General features: G+C 41.0%; 1 pseudogene; it reads right to left on the bottom strand.

Moving 5' to 3' along the window:
• Positions 1 to 9,583: 9,583 nt before the first annotated feature.
• On the bottom strand, positions 9,584 to 10,309 carry LOC148022111 (uncharacterized; annotated as a pseudogene).
• Positions 10,310 to 18,676: the final 8,367 nt, after the last annotated feature.

The following is an 18,676-nucleotide window of genomic DNA, read 5'->3' as shown; positions in this document are numbered from 1 at the left end:
TTTGTGCATCTTCATCATCAATCACATTTACTGGTTTATACCAGCTACTCATCTCATCAAAAACAACATCTCTGCTCACTGTAAACTTACGAGTAGAAGGGTTATAGTATCTATACCCTTTTTGCTGCAGAGAGTAACCAATAAAGATGCACTTCTCAGCTTTTGGATCCAACTTGGATCTCAGCTCATCTGGCACATGTACATAGGCAATGCAACCAAAAATTTTCAAATGAGAAATATCTGGTTTCCTACCAGTATACCTCTCCTCTGGAGTCATTCCATGTATTGCTGTAGTGGGAGTCCTGTTCATTATGTAGACTGCTGTAGCAACTGCTTCAGCCCAATAAAAATCTGGCAAGTCTTTTTCATTGAGCATGGCACGAGATACCTCTCCAATATGCCTGTTTTTCCTTTCTGCAATTCCATTTTGTTGTGGGGTATAACTGCATGAATATTGCTGCTTTATGTCGTGCTCCTGCAAGAACTTTGCAAACTCATTTGAGAGGTACTCTCCCCCTCCATCTGACCTTAGGCATTTTATCTGCAAGCCTGTTTCTTTTTCAACCATAGCTTTAAGAGTTTTGAAATGCCCAAAAACTTCACTTTTCTTTTTCATAAAATACGCCCAAACTTTTCTGCTATAGTCATCAATAAAACTGACAAAATAATGACAGCCTCCAAGAGATGCAGCTTTAGTTGTCCACACATCAGAGTGAATTAATTCCAATGGCTTCTCACTCTCTTGAACATGTCTAGGAAATGGTTTCCTTGCCTGTTTTCCAAACTGACAGGCTTCACATACCTTATGCATTTCTGCAACCTTGAATTTCGGCAATCCTGCAACAATATTTTGGGCCTGCATTGATTTAAGTCGCTGTACATTAACATGACCAATGCGTTTATGCCATATATCAATATCTGCAACTACACCGGTCCCATGTGCAAACATTGCTGCACTCAATTCAGACATGTCTGCATCCAATGTAAACATTCTGCCCTTCTTCTTTCCTTTTGCTATCAAGCGACCTTTATTTTTCATATCCTCAACAAAGCATCCATGAGGATTAAATCTGACCTGCAAGCCCTGTTCAACCATTTGACCAACTGAAACCAGATTCTTGGTGATATTCGGGACATGAAATACATCGGACAGGTATTTCTTTTTCCCACCCTGCATAGATAAGGGAATTTTTCCAATCTGCACAATAGGATGTGCAGTATCATCACCAGTCTCCACAAATCCTGGTTTTTCCATTTTCCTTGCATCCTCCATCCATTCTGCATGACCTGTCATGTGGTTTGATGCACCTGAGTCAACATACCATACATCATTGCTTTCTTCTGCACTTGTCATAGAATTGTTCATGTGCTGCACCATGAACAAATGCTCATTTCTGTCATCACCCTGTCTACTAGAAGATGCATAATTCCCTTGTTGCAGTTTTCCATTCATGATGTCATTCTGCTTTTTATAGCAGTCTTTAGCCATATGACCCATTTTACCACAGTAGTAGCATTCAACATTACTGTTTGCATTTTGGCCTCTTTGCCATCCACCACGACCTCTTTGGCTCCCCCTGCCTCTAGAGTTACCACGTCCTCCTCCATAGGACTGGTTTTCTTGAGTTTGCTGCATATTCTGATTTCTGCCACGGCCTCCAAATCGGCCTCCTCTACCTCTGCCTCTACCTCTTCCAGCATTTGAGTAGAAGACAGCTTCTTTTGAAGTTCCTCCTGAAGAAGATGCACCACCATTTCTCTGTTCCTCAGAAATTAGAAGAGCAATCAACTCCTCAAAATCAGGAAATCTTTCACGAACTGAAATGGATGTCCGAAACTGTGCATAATCCTTTCCTAGACCATTCAAGGTCACGGAAACTAAATCATCATCTTCCACTGGCGACCCAATGGAAGCAAGTGCATCTGCAATCTTCTTCACCTTCATGTGGTAGTCGTTGATGCTCATACTTTCTCTTTGCACATTATGCAACTCTTGCTTGAGCTGCATTTTCCTGGCTTGCGTATTTGTGCTATACATTTTTGACAAAGTATCCCATGCCTCCTTTGGCGTACTTGCATCCTGAATATGCACAATCATAGAGTCTGAAATACTGATAGACAGCCAATACATAACTTTCCTGGCTCTCTCATGCCATGTTTTAAATGCCTGCATTTGTTGTTGATTGGGAACATCAGGAAGAACTGGTTCTTCTTCATTTCCTGCAACAAATTCCCAATATCCTTTTCCCATAAGGAAATTCGTCATTCTAAACTTCCATGCCTGGAAGTTGTTCTTGTCAAGCTTTTCAGTGACAATCTGTGAAAGAGAATCAGACGCCATTACAGAATACTGCAAGAAATTCTGTCACTGCAAAAAACACAGCTTCACCCTCACAAGGGCAAATCTGCAAAACTGGCGAAAGTGGTATTTGACCACACAGTCACTTCCTAGTGACGATTTTGCATAAACAGGAACCAAGGATGATTCTGAAACTCCCAATGTCTCTGCGCACAAGCATACGATGCAATTTCTACAGTAACTTTTCACCGACCTGTAGAACAGTGGTCGCACAGCATAAAACTGAGCCTTTTCTTGAGTGCGTGCAGAAAACTTCCGTCTGCAAAACAGGCCCCGAAATGGCCTCAAATCAAAAAAACAAGGTCGCCAAGGGCTAAAGCCCTTTCCCGCAGCATATACTGCCCTCTTGCTTCACCGCGAAGGGCGTCTCAACCTGAGACAATGCACTCCTGCAATTTCCGGCTGTGCTACCTGCAGAGATCTGCTCCCAAAACAGGAAATGAAAGCAACACTGCTCCTCTTACCAGACCACCGCGAGCTTGGCTTGCTTTCTTGAGCTCCTTACCACAAACAAGGCTCTGATACCATGTCAAGATTGTGGGAGAGAAGGAAGGAGTCTCGCTTGAAGCTTTCTTGCTTGCACAATGGGGGAAGACACACAAGGGTGGAGGCTGAAAACAGTTTTCCTCTTCTTAGTTGTGTAAGCCAAAAGAACTCTAGTACAAAGAAATAGAAGAACCCTATATATGGGTCTCAAACCAAACTCAACTAACTAAGGTGGCATACTAACTGAGCCACGAACTAGAGTAGATAAGGATAGCTATCATGTAGCTATTATTCATGGGCGGTGTACCAACCGCGTCTGCAACTGACAAGTCGGTGACATAAATATACAACGGTCACCCTGGCGTATCACGAGTGGAGCTCGATATCTCAACACCCTGCTGATGCCATTGTTGACTTCGCTTCTTTCATCTTCAAACTTACAGTGTTGCTTAGTAAACGTATGGCCCAGCTCTTCGCATGGCAACCATCAGTGTCTTTGCCACATCCAGGTTGTCAATCATGCTGCAGAAGCAGTCTTTCAGAGTAGTTACGTATCGTTACCTTCCTCGTCCTTCACGTCCCTTCCTCAGCTTTCCGACTTTCTTTGTTATTGGCCCCTGTCAGCTCTCTAATGCAGCAGCATCCGCGTTGTGCTTCTTTTCATCTACCTTCAGTTAGGACTGAAGAATCGTCATCTGAGTTCAACTTCTTCTGCTGCTCCTGCTTGAGCGTCCTCGTCTTCTCGCTTCAGCGTCCTCATCCTCGTAACAGCTTCCGTCACACAAGGAACTTTGGACACGAAACTAGATAGCAAATACACACATATCTAGTAGATACACAAATTTTTCTAGATAGTACCTAGGAAATTTTTAGTTGAAACTAGGTTTTTAGTTTTACTAGATAAAAGTGAAGCTATAACTAGTGAAATCCATGTCTATATGGTAAAGTGAGAAGATTTTCTATATAACATCTAATATAGCCATGTTTAGTAGATTTAAAAATCAAGCTATAACTAGCAAAATAATTGTAGATGGCAAATGAGAACAAATTTGTGCACAACATCTAACATAGTCATGCTTATGTAATTAAGTAACACACATCACAATGGATAGGCCTAACCATAATTCATGTAGAACAATTTCAAAAAAGACATTATGGATATATGCTCATAATGGAGATTGGAAGCTATTTAATCAACATCTATCAAAGGGAAGAGTGTGCATTGAGCATGATTTTGGTATGTTGAAAAATAGATAGTGCATTTTGCATGACATGAATGTTGAGTTGTAACACATTCCTATGTACATATTAGTGGCATGTTGTGTCATGCATAACTTCCTCATGGATACATTAGAGGTTGAACTAAGAGAGGATGATATTGACCCTCATCCCAAAATGATAATGTACCAACTCATCCCGCAAGGTCAAAATGCATTGAGGGCCAAGCTCTAAGATTAGCAGTCTTTAATTAGTGGGCCTTGTGTATGCAACTAGCTTGAGTTTTTTGTATGCCTCTTTCTTAGAAACGCTAAGACTATGGCTTTGTATTTCTCCATCATGCATAGCATTTTTGTTTCTCCATCGTGCATAGCATTTGTATTTCTCCATTGTACTTTGTAATCAACCATCAATTGAAGTTCTTCTATGTCATTAACGTCAAGCAGTCTACATGTCAATGTGGTTGAATCAATGTGTACATTCAATGTGTGTGCCAATGTAGTTCAACCAATGTGACACTCAATGTGTTAGTTAGTTAGATATATTTACTTAGGTGCTTAATGTATACTTTGTGAGACATACTTTATTGGGTACTTAGTGTACATACTTAGTTCCTTAGTGTACATAGTTAGATGCTCAGTTAAATACTTTAGGCTTAGTTAGATACTTATATACTTAGATACTTAGTAGTTAGTAGTTAGATGCTTAATTAGTTAGGTGGTTACTTAGTGTATGTATATACTTAGATACTTAGTACTTAGATACTTAGATACTTAAATAATTAGTAGATATTAGTTAGATGCTTAGTTAAATACTTAGTGCTTAGATGCTTAGGTAGATACTTAGTTAGGTGGTCACTTAATGTGCATACTTAGATACTTAGATACTTAGATACTTAGAGATAGATGCTTTAGTTACTTAGATCATTAGTTACTTTGGTTCTTAGTTTCTTAGATACTTTGATACTTAGTTGGTTTGGTACTTTATTAGATAGTAGTTAGATGCTTAGTTAAATACTTAGTATGGTCAGTTAGTGTGCATATTTAAATACTTAGATTGATGCCTAGTTACTTAGATACTTAGTTACTTAGTTACTTTGGTAGTTAGTGACTTAGATACTTAGATACTTAGTTAGATGCTTAGTTACTTAGATACTTAGATACTTAGATACTTAGATACTTAGATACTTAGTTAGATGCTTAGTTACTTAGATACTTTGATAGTTAGTTACTTTGGTACTTAATCAATTTGGTACTTTGTTAGATACTTTAATGGCTTGGGCTCTTAGTTAGATACTTTGATGCAATTAGAACAAGTTGTCTCTCTCAAATACGAATCTCTGTTAGCACATACTTGGTTACTTTTCTTCTTTAGATACATTAGGTACTAAGTACTTTTGGGCATTTTCAAACTAGTTCAAAAGTGACACAACTTTGTAAATGAGATGACACCCTGCATTAAGATCAAAAGAATAGAATACAAATGTAATTTCATGGGGGGGTTGTATACCTTGTATTGGCAAGGAGTTGGGCAATTTGCAATTGAGTTTCTAGCCTCTTCTCTTCTAACAGAATGTGCCTAAGCTCCACTTCTTTTAGTGCTTGTGCCCAGTTGCTCATGCCTTACTTGAGTGTTGCACCAACATTGTCCATTGACATTCTTTTCTACTTTTTGTTGCATTGGCCTCAGATTTCTCTTCCAATAGATGGGCCCACATTGCTTTCTTTAGTCTTGTTCTCATCACACTTGTGCATAGCCCTCTTTATAATGGATGCCCCTCCATTTCTATGTCCTCCTCATGTGCTTCCAAGGGTTGTTCTGGGTCTTGACTTTTAGCTACTGGCACATTGGAATCCTCCTCATCATCTAGAGATAAAATGTTGAGACGAGAGCAAAATCATTTCCACCAAAAGCACCTTGAAGCCCATTGACCTTTAGGGTGGTTGATAGCATATCACCCATTCTTTCATAAAACTCCCATCTTGATTATTTTGCACGTGATATGGCCTCTTGGCATGCTCTTTCATGTATGCCTTCTTTAAGTTATTTCACTTATTTTAGCATTGAGGCTTCATGAATTCCATTCCACAACTTGCATTCACATCTCGAGCAATTTCAACCCAATGCTTAGTCTTCAAATTCCCTCAATTCAAAGAAATCCATTTATCCTAATAATAGTCAAGAAGAGTGAAAATTTGGAAAGAATACCAAATCTCATTCTTCTTTGTACAAGCAGTTGGCCCTTCCACCGCTTGGGTTGGTGTTGGAGAGACTTTTTGCAAGGATGGAGTATTTCTTTGTGAAGAGGACTGTCCAATGAGAGCTTACAAGTGATGGGTTTTTGACATGTACATTTGAAGAGGGTAGAGGGTTTGGGATGTTGGAAGAGGGTTGAGGACTTGGAACATTACTTGATGCTTGTGGGGTTGACGTAGCTAGAGATTGAAATGGACTAGGCATAACAAGTTGGGATTCCAACACTATTTCATCTTCTAACTCATTAAGATCAAGGGTATCATGTGGACTACACAATGATTCCAAGAAACTATGGTGTGAGTTGAAAGATGGTCGTACAACACAACTTATAGCTTGCACAAAGAAATGTACATACTACATGTCACTTATGCACTTATGCCAATAGAATTCCAACACAAGTTTTGCACTTATGCATAAGAATGGGTGAAATAGGAATGGGTACAGTTAAAACTGATTAGAAAAATTATTAATTTAATTTAAGATTTAAAACGTAGCCAGAAGGCGCGAGAGGAGAGATGGGCGCAGACAGCTCGGGACAGGATGCGCAGCTTGAAGAGGAAGAAGAAGGGCAAACAGGGGAAGACAGAGTGCGGGAGGATCTCTGAGGGCAAGCGACTCCATAGCTCAGGCTTCAACTCCGACAGGCCATAGATGCAAATTACGTTGGATCGACCGGTAGATAGGGAAGGGATGACTACAGCAGACTAAGCCGTAGATGGCAAAGGGATGAGGGCAGAAGCTAGTTGGGCTGCAGACGGCAAAGGGGAGAGGGCACCAAATGGTAGCAGACGACTGTAGCGACTGGATTGGACTGTAGCACCCACCAATGGAAATGGCAAAGTGAACAGAAATGGCATCCACCAATGGAAATGGCAAAGTGAACTAGAGGAGCTTATTGACTAACGAATTGTAATGTTGCCCAGATAGCGAATCACAGCCAAAGCAGCTTCGACTACTTCAAAGAACTTGCGTGCAATACCCAAATGCAGAGGCCTGATGTTTATGAGCGCGATGGTGGGGAGACACAGATTGTGAATCGACACAAGCTCCCGGCTTTGAGCGGTGCAGTAGGGTTTAATGTGGGGCTTCCTCAACCTTTTCTTTCCTGTCATTGGCGGCCTCTCCAGGGTCTTTGTCCTGTGGCTCCCGCTCATCTTCCACAGTGTGCTGCTGCACTTCTTCCATGAGGTCCTCAAGGATAATGTGCACGGGAAGATCGTCATCATAACCGGGGATTAATCTGGCATCGGCGAGGTATGATCCGAAACTTGTATTTTACCAAATTTCTGTCATAGCTAGACAAATTTTAGCAATTTGGTGTTCTCATGACTAATCTGCCATATGATGAAAGGAAGATAAATACAATCAATGACATTGCCAATGGGATAACATCAATTCTAGTAGGGATGAATCCCATATACAACAGTAAATTGTATATAATGCAAAAGATGATTGATGATGATGAGAGTGAGAATCTAGGAGGATGGGTTCAGTCGGCATATAATGCAAAAGATTGGCAGAGAGTGATAGATCCAGCTTTATTGCTCCATCCCAATGGATATCAAAATCATTCATCAACAGAACGTCTAGATGAAGTTTATGGAGTCCTGAAAATAGCTTTGCTCTGCGTGAACCACATCCCAAAAGATCGTCCATCAATGAGGGAGATCCTGGATGTGCTGTGCGGCCAACTCTTGGAGAAGCGAAAGGCTCAACATATAATAAATATGGGCTCAGCAACAACAGAAGCTCAGGATAGTCTCGACTCCTGTCTCTGATAGTCTGCCAGCTTTAATGGGCTCAGTAGCAACAGCAGAAGCTCAGCTGCTCAGGATAGTCTTGTCTCTAATAATCTGCCAGCTTTAATGTAATGGTCTTGACTCTTGAACACACACTCATCTCCGACTCCGTCTCCAAGCTCGGTTATAGCCCTTCAGCTGCCAGCAGTACCAAGCCAACATCCTCTACCAGCCCATATTAACATCAATGCTCTCTATTATTAATAGGAGCACACCACCTAGTTAGTCACAATATGAATTAATTATCTCTGAAAAGGGACAACACTAGCTGGGAGTAAGTTAGTGTTCAGGTTTTCTCACTCTCAATGTTCAAAATTTGTGATAATATTTCAAGGACTAGGATGGTGTGAGGTTTTCTCATCTAACGTACGCTATGTGTACTAGCCTGTCAAAACCAGATTAATTCAAACCAGAGCTCTATGCAAGCTGTGACAAATAGTTTATCTACTAATTATTTACATCAAGGAGCTTTGCCAGTTGGGCAACACATGTAGAATCTATGTATCATGAATTTCCATGCATCATTGTCCTACCATAATCAGCATCAGCATCACAATGTGGACTAGCTGCTGCCACATTAAGGCAGTTGCAGTAGCTGGTTGATCAGATAAGTTCAATTAACAACAATTTGAAGCAAGCTCAGATGATAAGGAAACATCAAATCGTGCAATTGATGCAATCTAGAGGCCACAAGCAACAATCATGTACTCCTCTCGATCATCTGTCATCACTGCTGGCTCGATGCATCACCTTAACTCTCATAAGGTTAGTTCTATGTGTAGTAGTTTATATATATGATGGAAATAATTGGCTTTGAGTAAGGATTTCTATATTGTATACACTATCTGATGCACATGGAGTTTTAGAAAAAGTCCCACTATAATTCCCACATTGTGAATTACTACAACATCATAAGCTTCTACAAGGGAGGGACCACAAGTCAGCCTCTGAGGTGAAAGCCAGCAATCCCCTGCCCCCAAAAACACCTAGCTAGGTGTGTGGTGCCTCCTGAGAAAAAGCTCATGATATTGAACACTATAAGGAAAAACAAGGGAAAAGAGCCCCTTTTCCCACATGGGAAAATATTAGAGGCCTTGTGATGGTGAACTGTTGTATAGGTTGTAGCATCAGATCTTTAGGATCATTAGGCTAAGAGTAACACTCATATCACCACAACAACAGCTATGACTAATTTTGATGAGAGTACTCATCATCATCATCATCATGTGGCTGAGCAACACTGCAGTATACACCCAGCAGCTGAAATGACCTCCCATAGCTAGTACTGCATGTGATCATCACCCCCATCAAGCACCTGCTAGATCATCATTAAATTCAAGCCCATTTAAGGTACTGGCCCATAATGATCAATCTTCTGCACACTCTGCATGATTTTACCTGACAATGATCATTATCTCATTATCATCATCATCACAATCTGCATGATTTGCTCTTACAATGATCATTATCTCATCATCATAATCTGCCTTGCTGAAATGACCTGCAATTTTTGATTCACAATGCCCTGCAATGTAACAATTCTACCCTTGTGGCAAAACTCAAGAGATAAGGCATTCAAATCTATACTGATTTTCCCCAATGATTACAGCCAATCACAACCCAAGACAACATCTATTGGCCCCATATCCAATGCCAGAAGATCACCTGTAAACTCATAATCATCAGAGAACTTGATCCTAGCATCCTGGCAACAATGTCTGCTGATCATATGTTGTCCATTTGATATCTCCACTTTCAGACCATGGTCTATCTCTATAGCAACCAATCCCACTCTTTTCAATGTTCTGCAATTAATGAAACTGTGAGTGCTACCACTGTCTACCAATACATGAACAGATCTGCCATTAATCATTCATTTCAACCTGATTGTTTCAGCACTTTTGGCACCCATCAAGGCATGAAGTGAGATGGTATACAGTGTAGACTGGGCATCCCAATAAATCTGCTCATCATCCACAGGGACATTACCATTAGCATCACCTCTGACATGAAAAGGCATTGTAGGTTGATGCTCCAACACAGAGAGTGTTGGCTTACGGCCTTTCCTGCCACATGTAGGTTGAATATCAATCTCATGCATCACACAAGTGGTTTGCTCAATAGCCCCACTCAGATCAAAGGGAAATGCAGTCCCCTTTGTGGCTTCTGTGTCAGGAGATTCATATGCATCATGAGCTGACATTCTTCATTTTGGAAACATGAGCTGAGTTTGGTTGAGCTGACATTCTTCATTTTGCACAATGTTGTTTAACTTCTGATTTGTCAAAACCAGAACTGGGTTTGACACCTGACTTTGCATCCATGGGCCTTTATGGCTTTGCATATGGCATTTTACTCCCAATAACCATTGGATATCATGGAAAGGGGGCAGCTGCTGATTTCTTATTGATCTAATCAGCAAAATTTATCTTCCTGTCAGCCTCATAAACAGTACCGTAGGAGCTACCTGACAAATGCTTATACTTGCCAACATATTTTGGCTCAAACACCTCAGCAAGTTGGGCTGCTCGCTCAATGGTTTGAGGATTATGAGCTCTCACATCAGTAGCCAGAGAGGGATTTAAGCCTTGTGTAAAATGCAACAACTTCCCCTTCTCCGAAATGTCCTGTACAAATAAGGAAAGCCTCAGGAAATATCCTGTACCATTGACACAATTAACTAAAAAGGATGTATCTTTTGTGTGGGCTGAGCCTCAGGAAAAGTCCTTTCAGTTATTGAAGAATATGGTTTTTGTTGCACCTATTTTGCAATCACCAGAATGGTCTTTACCTTGTCATATTTTTGTTGATGCCTCGGATATGGCAATTGGGGCAGTTCTGATGCAGGAGAAGGTGAAGGGCTGGTATAGGCCAGTTTACTATGCTAGCAGGGTTTTGTCATCTACAGAAAGGAATTATGCTGTGACTGAACGGGAAGCTTTAGGCATGATCTATTCTCTGAATAAATTCAGACATTATTTACTACGGAACAGGGTCATTTTTCATGTGGACCATCAGGCTCTGTTATATTTGATTAAAAAACCTCTGCTGACAGGAAGGTTGGCCAAGTGGATGCTGTTATTACAAGAGTTTGATTTTATGATAGTTCATATCCTAGGGAAACAACATGCTATTGCAGATTACTTTGGTAGGTTGGAAATAGGTGAACCACCCATTGGTGTGGATGATGAATTGCCTGATGCATCTTTTTTTGAGGTTTAGGTTGTTGAATCAGATTCTTGGTATGATCAATTGTTATCATTTTTGCTTGATGGAACTATACCAACTAAGTTCACCCCAGATCAAAGAAGAAAGTTTGCTTTGAAGTCTAGGCCTTTTTTGGTGATTGCTAGAGCACTTTATAAGAAAGGCATAGATCAGGTAATAAGAAGATGTGTGCCAGATTTTGTACAGAAAACTATATTGCAAGAAGCACATTATGGTGCAGCAGGTGGGCATTTTTCTGGTGAGATTACAGGGAAGAAAATTTTGCACGCTGGATTATGGTAGTCGACTATATTGAAGGATACATTTGATTTTGCCAAAAGTTGTGTAATTCGTCAGAAGAGTGGTCAGCCAGATAATGCAGACATAATACCTAATCATTCGTTTTTTCCCTTAGAACCATTCCAAAAGTGGGGCATGGATTTTGTTGGACCAGTTAAGCCAACCACTCCAAGAGGGAACATGTATATTCTTGTTGCTATTGATTACTGCACAAAATGGGTTGAAGCAGTAGCACTTAAGGATAATAAGGCTGCCAGTGTAGCCAGATTTCTTTACCACAATATAATGACACGATTTGGATGTCCGGTGGAGTTGGTAAGTGATAGAGGTTCTCATTTCCTTAATGCTGTGATTGTTGATTTGACTAGTACTCATATGATTATGCACAAGAAGTCTACAGCCTACCATCCTCAGGCGAATGGTCAGGGAGAGAGTACTAATAAGACACTGATAAGAATCCTCAAAAGAATTGTGGTGGAAAATCAGAAGGACTGGGATGAGAAATTGGATTCAGCTTTATGGTCTTTTAGAACAACCTTTAAGGTGACAACAGGTATGACTCTGTTTCATTTGGTTTACGGGTTAGAGGCTATTGTACCAATGGAATATGTGGTACCTAGTTTGAGGGTAACAGCTGAAAAGATGAGTCCAAAGTTGTCTATCCAACATAGATGCAAACATCTGATGCAATTGGAAGAGGATAGGTTTATCAGTTCTTATATCACTGAAGTCATTCAAAGAAGAAGACAAGCTTGGGTCAGCATGAATGTTAAGTTCAAGGTTTTCAAAGTTGGTGATTGGGTGATGGTGTACAATTCTAGGTTGGGATCTCATCCAGGTAAACTTACTTTGAGGTATAAAGGGCCGTATCAGATTATTGAAGATTTAGGTCAGGGAACCTTTGTGGTTGCTGATGTGTTTGGCACACGAGTTGAAAAACCTATTAATGGGTTCAGGTTAAAAAAATTTCAGGGGAGACCACCTCATTTGGATCTTCCTACTTTAGCCCTAATATAGCCTGATGTTCTTGAAACTGTTACAGCAGGAACAAATGATGCAACCAAGAGTTTTTTTATGTGTATTACTTCAGATATGAATATATTTTCAGGGCATTGGATGTAGCAGGTGTAGGAGTTAAAGCATCAGTTGACTATGAAGACAGTAGTGGTGGATGTATTAGCACCAGAACCAGAGATTCCTGATGAGGATGTTGTAGAGCTAGCTTCTATTCCAGTAACTACAGATCTAGCAGAGGTGGAGGAGTTTGCAAGGGTGGATGTTCCTAAAAGTGATGTCACTTCCACTATGCAAGCTGAGCAGGTTTCTGATCTTCCTCCTAAGAACTGATGCAGCAGCAGTTTTTTGTTATGGCCAGCATTTTGCCTGATCAAGGGATGTGTGGATCCAAGTCAGATTTCTTCGAAATCCACCACCGCGCTGTGCCATGTGTTGAAGATCAGTCTAGATCTAGTAAATAGCTGCTTAGTTGGATCTCGCTTAGCCATATTTCTACTCGGTCGGATTCTATTAGAAAGTTGATGAATCAGATTTTACCCAAGATGTCTTGTGAAATGGAAGTTAGTCTTCATAACTGTAGTCTCGTACTCTATATTAAGTTCTTGTAGCCGTCTGTTTGGTAGACGAAAGCAATGTACGAAACTGGTTGCTGAATCTGATATATGGTATTTACAAATTGTCTTTAAGCTTTCTCTCCATCATTCTCATAGCAGTCCATTTCTTGCTGTGTCTGATTCTTGTCTTCAGTTGAAATGGGTGTTGCTCCATCTGTTTGCCCCTCCACTTGAGTGCTTGTCTAAATCTGTGTGGGTGGAATACCCTAAACAATCTCGGTGAGTGGGTGGCATAGAAAAAGGCTGAGAAGAGGACTGGCCTCTCTTCCAACTGCCCTGAAACCCAACACCCAATCGAAGCATGCTTGCCGTGGGCGAAAATATGCCAGTAGGCCGGCCCAAAATGGACGGCTCAGCCAATGAAATCTGCGAGCCAAATGGCGGCCTGGAATCAAAAAAAGAAGTGCTCAATGGCACAGGCAAGGCATCACCTATATCAACATAATCCCCATGCTGGGGTGCATGCATAGAACCAACATCATAAGTGCGACGGCCATCAGCCCTAAATCCCCTATGTGGGTCAAGAAAATCACCCTGGCTATCCGATTTGATCCGCGTGCTGGGGTGCGTCCTGCTTACCCTTATCATGCATACTGATGGCAGTAGTGATCTGCTGCCTAATGTTCTGACCCATCTGGGTGATAGCTGTATCGTGCATAGCCATAGCAATGGTGAGTTGCTGTCCCAACTACTGACCCATCTGTTGAAAAGCCCCCTGAAGCATCAAGGCCAATGCATCCAAAAACTATGTGTCTGTAGGCATAGTAGGAACTAGCTGTGAGGGAGGTACACCCTCTGTAACTGGCATCTGCTCCTGCTGAGCAATACCATCTCCATGTTGAAACGTCTCATCTGATCAGGGTGCACGCTTGGGGGCCATAAGTGCGCGATGGAGTTGATGAAGAGGCTTGAAGAAAACTTGGTGAAGAGGATGGAGAGAATGCTCGAAATGAGCCACAAAGGTGGCTGACAAGGGCCCAGAACACGGCTGTAGAAGTGCCCTAAAAGAGGGTTTTTTTTTTTTGGGAAGTCCTAGGACTGTCCTAGCCTAGCTAAGACTGCTAGGACTGTCCTAGCCTATCTAGGACCGTTAGGACTGTCCTAGCCTAACTAGGATTGTTAGGACTAGACTAACTAAACTAACTCACAATTAACGAGTTAATTACCCCTCAGGTTAATTAACCTTACTAACATTAGGAAATAGATTAGAAAATTAGTCTAAGGTATGAAAACGGTGGTGGAAACGGTGGCCAGCGGAAGGCGCGGGCAGGTGACGGAAACAGTGGTGGAGGAACGACGGAATCGCGGCAGTGTATGACAACGAGGGGTGCACCGAACATGCGCGAAGAGATTGTCAGTCCGGTGGAGATGGAACCCAGTGGAGATGGCGTATTTTGGTGGAGATGGCGCGATGGCGGGGCGGTGGAGATTGCAAGCCGGTGGAGATAGCGTATTCCAGAGGAGATGGCGTATTACTACCTCCTGGTCGAGCAACACTGGCAAAGATGGTGGCAGGTAGTAACGGTGACGTGAACAGAAAAAAAAGACGCATGGAACTGTAGCGAATGGACAAAACAGTGAGGGCGACGTGAGGCAGAGAAGTGACGGTTGAAGCGAGGCTGTTGGTTTCTCCAAACGAAATGTTGAGTTCGTGATTGGCGGAAGCAAACGGAATGGCTCACTAGTGGAATCGGTGCGTGAGCGAGTTTGGCCGCCCTGAGTGCCTTGATTCCAATCGACCTGCACTCTCTTTCATGTGCTGGATTCTGCTTGGTTCACCTAGATAACAGTAGTTCTGTCCATCGATGCAAAGCTGCTCTGTAGGTGCCAGAATTTTAGGCTTTGATACCAATGCAATGAAGGGGAATTGGGAGATGGAGGAAAGCCACGGAAGGCAAGGGAAGATAGAGAAGGAAGGGGAGATAGGAGTAGCGTGAATTGAGAGAGAGCACAGGTGAGGAAGGAAGCCGATTGAGTTGGAGATTAGATGTCAAATCAAATAGGTACCTTAGAATCCTTTTGGGGTTGACTTATATAGTCCCCCACATTTCCCACATTTCCCCTACTATTTTCCCCTCTATTTTCCAAATAAAATCTATTCTTTCCCACCTTCATTACAGAGAGAATGTAGTGTTTAAGACAACTTTTTTAGTGAATTCAATCACAATTCTATTGCTAATAATACAACATTGTGAACAAATCGTGATTAGTTTTCTTAACACGATATATTAGTGTGATAATGTCTTGTATTAATGATTCCAACTGGCTTTCTTGTATAGGAAAATTTTACTATATCTATAGTTTCAACTAGTTTTCTTATCTAAGAATATTTTACTAGATCATCAACTAGGAATTTTAAAAATTTTCTATATAGAAATATTTTACTAGATCACTAACTTGTAAAGTGTTCCACTTTTACTAGTTTAGACTTTTTCTAGATACTTTGATAAGTATCTAGAAAATCTCTCTTTTTTTACTACATGGAAAAGTGTTTAAAGTTCCTTGTGTCACAGCAGCACTCTTTTCTACAACATGGTCTTCAACGTCTTCTTCAGCTAAGACTTTCGTTCCGTCCTTGAAGAGCCGCCACCATTTCCTTCGTCGCAGCTTCTAAGAACCAACGTCATAATTCATCCTTGGCACTCTTCAATTGCAGTCGCAGTCCTCGCCGATGCTTCGAGCTTCACCTTCTACATGTCATGGTTATGAAACACGTTCTTGCGTAAATCTTTACTATTCGATTCTTCATTACCATCCCTTTCTTCTTCTCGACCTCTCTTCCATTCACTTTTATAACCATCTTCATAACTTTAGGAAAGCTTCTAAAAAGCTTCATTCCATGATGTCTTACTGCTTTTTGTATAGAGCGCCATCAATCAATTTATCTCCAAAAAGCTTATGAAAAGCATCTTCGAATGACATCAAAGATTACATCATCATGCTACCGATTGTCATCATGTTTAGGCCATTTTGAGGACCGTTGAATAGCTCCCCTATTAGGCTACCATCGTAAACCTTCAACTCTGCTTGCAAAACCTCTATTCCATATTTGAGAGATAATTCTTCTTTGCTTTCCATCCTGTCAAGAGATTTTGATTCTAAATATACATCAAGCTTCCTCCAATCCTTTCCTTTTCTTCTCTAGTATCTTTTCCTACGGCTTTACTTTGCCAGAAAATTTCACTTTTCGTGGTTTGGAAGAAGGGTCTTTAGTCTCCTTTGCCTTTGGAAGATTATCATTTCTAAGTGCAACAAGAGTTAATGATGAATCAATTGGTCAACTTCGGGGCTACAGCACAAGTCGTGACTTGTCATCACGTTCATGCTTCCTCAATAGTTGGAGATATCATTCAATCTTGATGTTGATAAATTGTAGCAGTAATTTTGACTTACGAGCATTTTCTATAGCTTCCCAGTTTACATGGCCTTCTTGAGACTGTATAAAACTTTCCCAAGAAAATAATACCAGGATGTATAATCTTCTTAGCAAACAAATTTCATGTCTTTGAGCTTCCAAAATGTTTATCTTCTTATGAACCTATTTTTCCATACATTGTGCCCTATCAAGAACGTGCTTTAGAAAAGAACTTCGTGCCCAAACACTCATGCAGTTTAAAAATTAAAATCCATACTATGCAATCAATCAAGTGTTGCTTCCATGCAAAATTTATGAATGCATTGAAGAAATCATGCCTATCCTAACTATATGTGCTCGTGTGTCATGCAGATGCAAAGACAAAAGATACACACAACGGAAATCAAACTCATAAAGATGCTGACTTAAGAGTTCAAAAACTTGCCAGAAAATTCCGCCCTCAGGTTTGCAGTGGTAGATGCGCAACATCACGATATCCACCCCCTCCAAACCTACACATCCTCCAGATGTGCCACAACTACCCATCCTCATTACCGCCAAGCTCGATGGTCAATGCAATCTCTTCATCTTTTGATAAAGCATGTGCAATGTCCACATTTTCCATCATCTCTTGGCTCAAGTCCATCATAAATCGCATCATCCGACTCCTCAAATGCACAGGTTGCATCTTCTCTTCTCTTGAATAGTTTGATTCTCTTCCCTACAATTGGAATCCGCAAGGCCGTACCGTCAAGCTCTGCTAAAGAATATGTAGCATTGTCATGGACATGATGCACTAAGTAGGGCCGCCCAAACCATCGTCTAGAAACCTTGCGGATAGCACTATACTGATTGTTTAGACTGCTATCATAGACCAACACCAAATCTCCCTCTTTTATCTCTTTAGGCCTCAATCTGTGTCTGCTATCAAAGTGATCTTTGTTGTGAGTTCTAGCCTCTTTGAGCTTTTGAATTGCTTTCTCAATATCTTCAGGTCTTCTTTCCAACTGACGAATATGAAGAGCCAAAAGATCTTCCCTAGTCAACTCTTCTTGTTGCCATGGTAAAGCACTCCAAGTAAGTGTGCAAGTCTCTATAAGCATGACTGGCTTTTGTCCATACATTAACTTAGCTTGCATATAACCTGTAGTCACACTGTGAGTAGTATGATCAGCCCATAAATCATAAGGCAACAACTTAGGCCACTCTCAAATGTCCACCGCATGATTTAGCCAAGGCTTTCACAATTGGCAGATGGCCTCTTTCACTCTTCCCGTTGCCTTTTGGATTATATGTCGAAGTCAAAGCAAGTTTAATGCCAAGGCAGGAGAGAACTCTCTAGCCTCATCAGCATCCAACTCACCTCTATCTGTAGTAACTTTCCCAATACATCCATACCTACAAAAAAAATCCTCCAATAGGAACTTACAAACCACTCAAGTAGAATTTTTTTGTAATGCTCTTCCTTCCACTTGATTTGTGAGATATTCTCGTGCCAAAACAATATAGCGCATCTACCATAAACCAACAGGCATAGTAATCAAATCAAGAACCCACTTGTAATAAATACATAGCAGGTATGTAGGATGAAGCTCATCTCTATGCCTCACTGAAGAGAACAACTGACAATCAGAGCATGTCTCAACAAACTTTGAGATATCTTTATACATTCCTTTCCATCAATAACGCTCTTTGATCTTCTCATAGGTCGCCCAAACAGCTCGATCTCCAGCCCAAAGACTTTCATGGAATTCTTTCATGATACGCACCTATGAAGCTCTATCACAAACAACTCTCAATGGCTGTCCTCCTCGCTTTCGTGGATGCTTCCAAAGTAACCCACTTTGCAAGAAGAAGCCTTGAGCTTTTCTTCAAATTTTCTTTAAATCTGCATCAGTCCATCCATCATGTTTAGACATTGTTCTCAAATAACGACCAATCTGCAAATACTCTCCTATATACAAAGACTCATCAAAGTTTTCCAAAGCAGACACATGACAAGTATGATCAACATGCATGGTTGAAATATCAGCCCCATCATCAGCGGATTCAGAACAGCTCTTAA

Source organism: Lygodium microphyllum, chromosome 17, assembly GCF_053477565.2.
Source record: "Lygodium microphyllum isolate KBCC chromosome 17, Lygodium_microphyllum_v1.1.10, whole genome shotgun sequence".
NCBI lineage: Eukaryota > Viridiplantae > Streptophyta > Polypodiopsida > Schizaeales > Lygodiaceae > Lygodium > Lygodium microphyllum.
The sequence above is the reverse complement of the archived record's forward strand: the minus strand, read 5'-3'. Positions and strand labels throughout refer to the sequence as shown.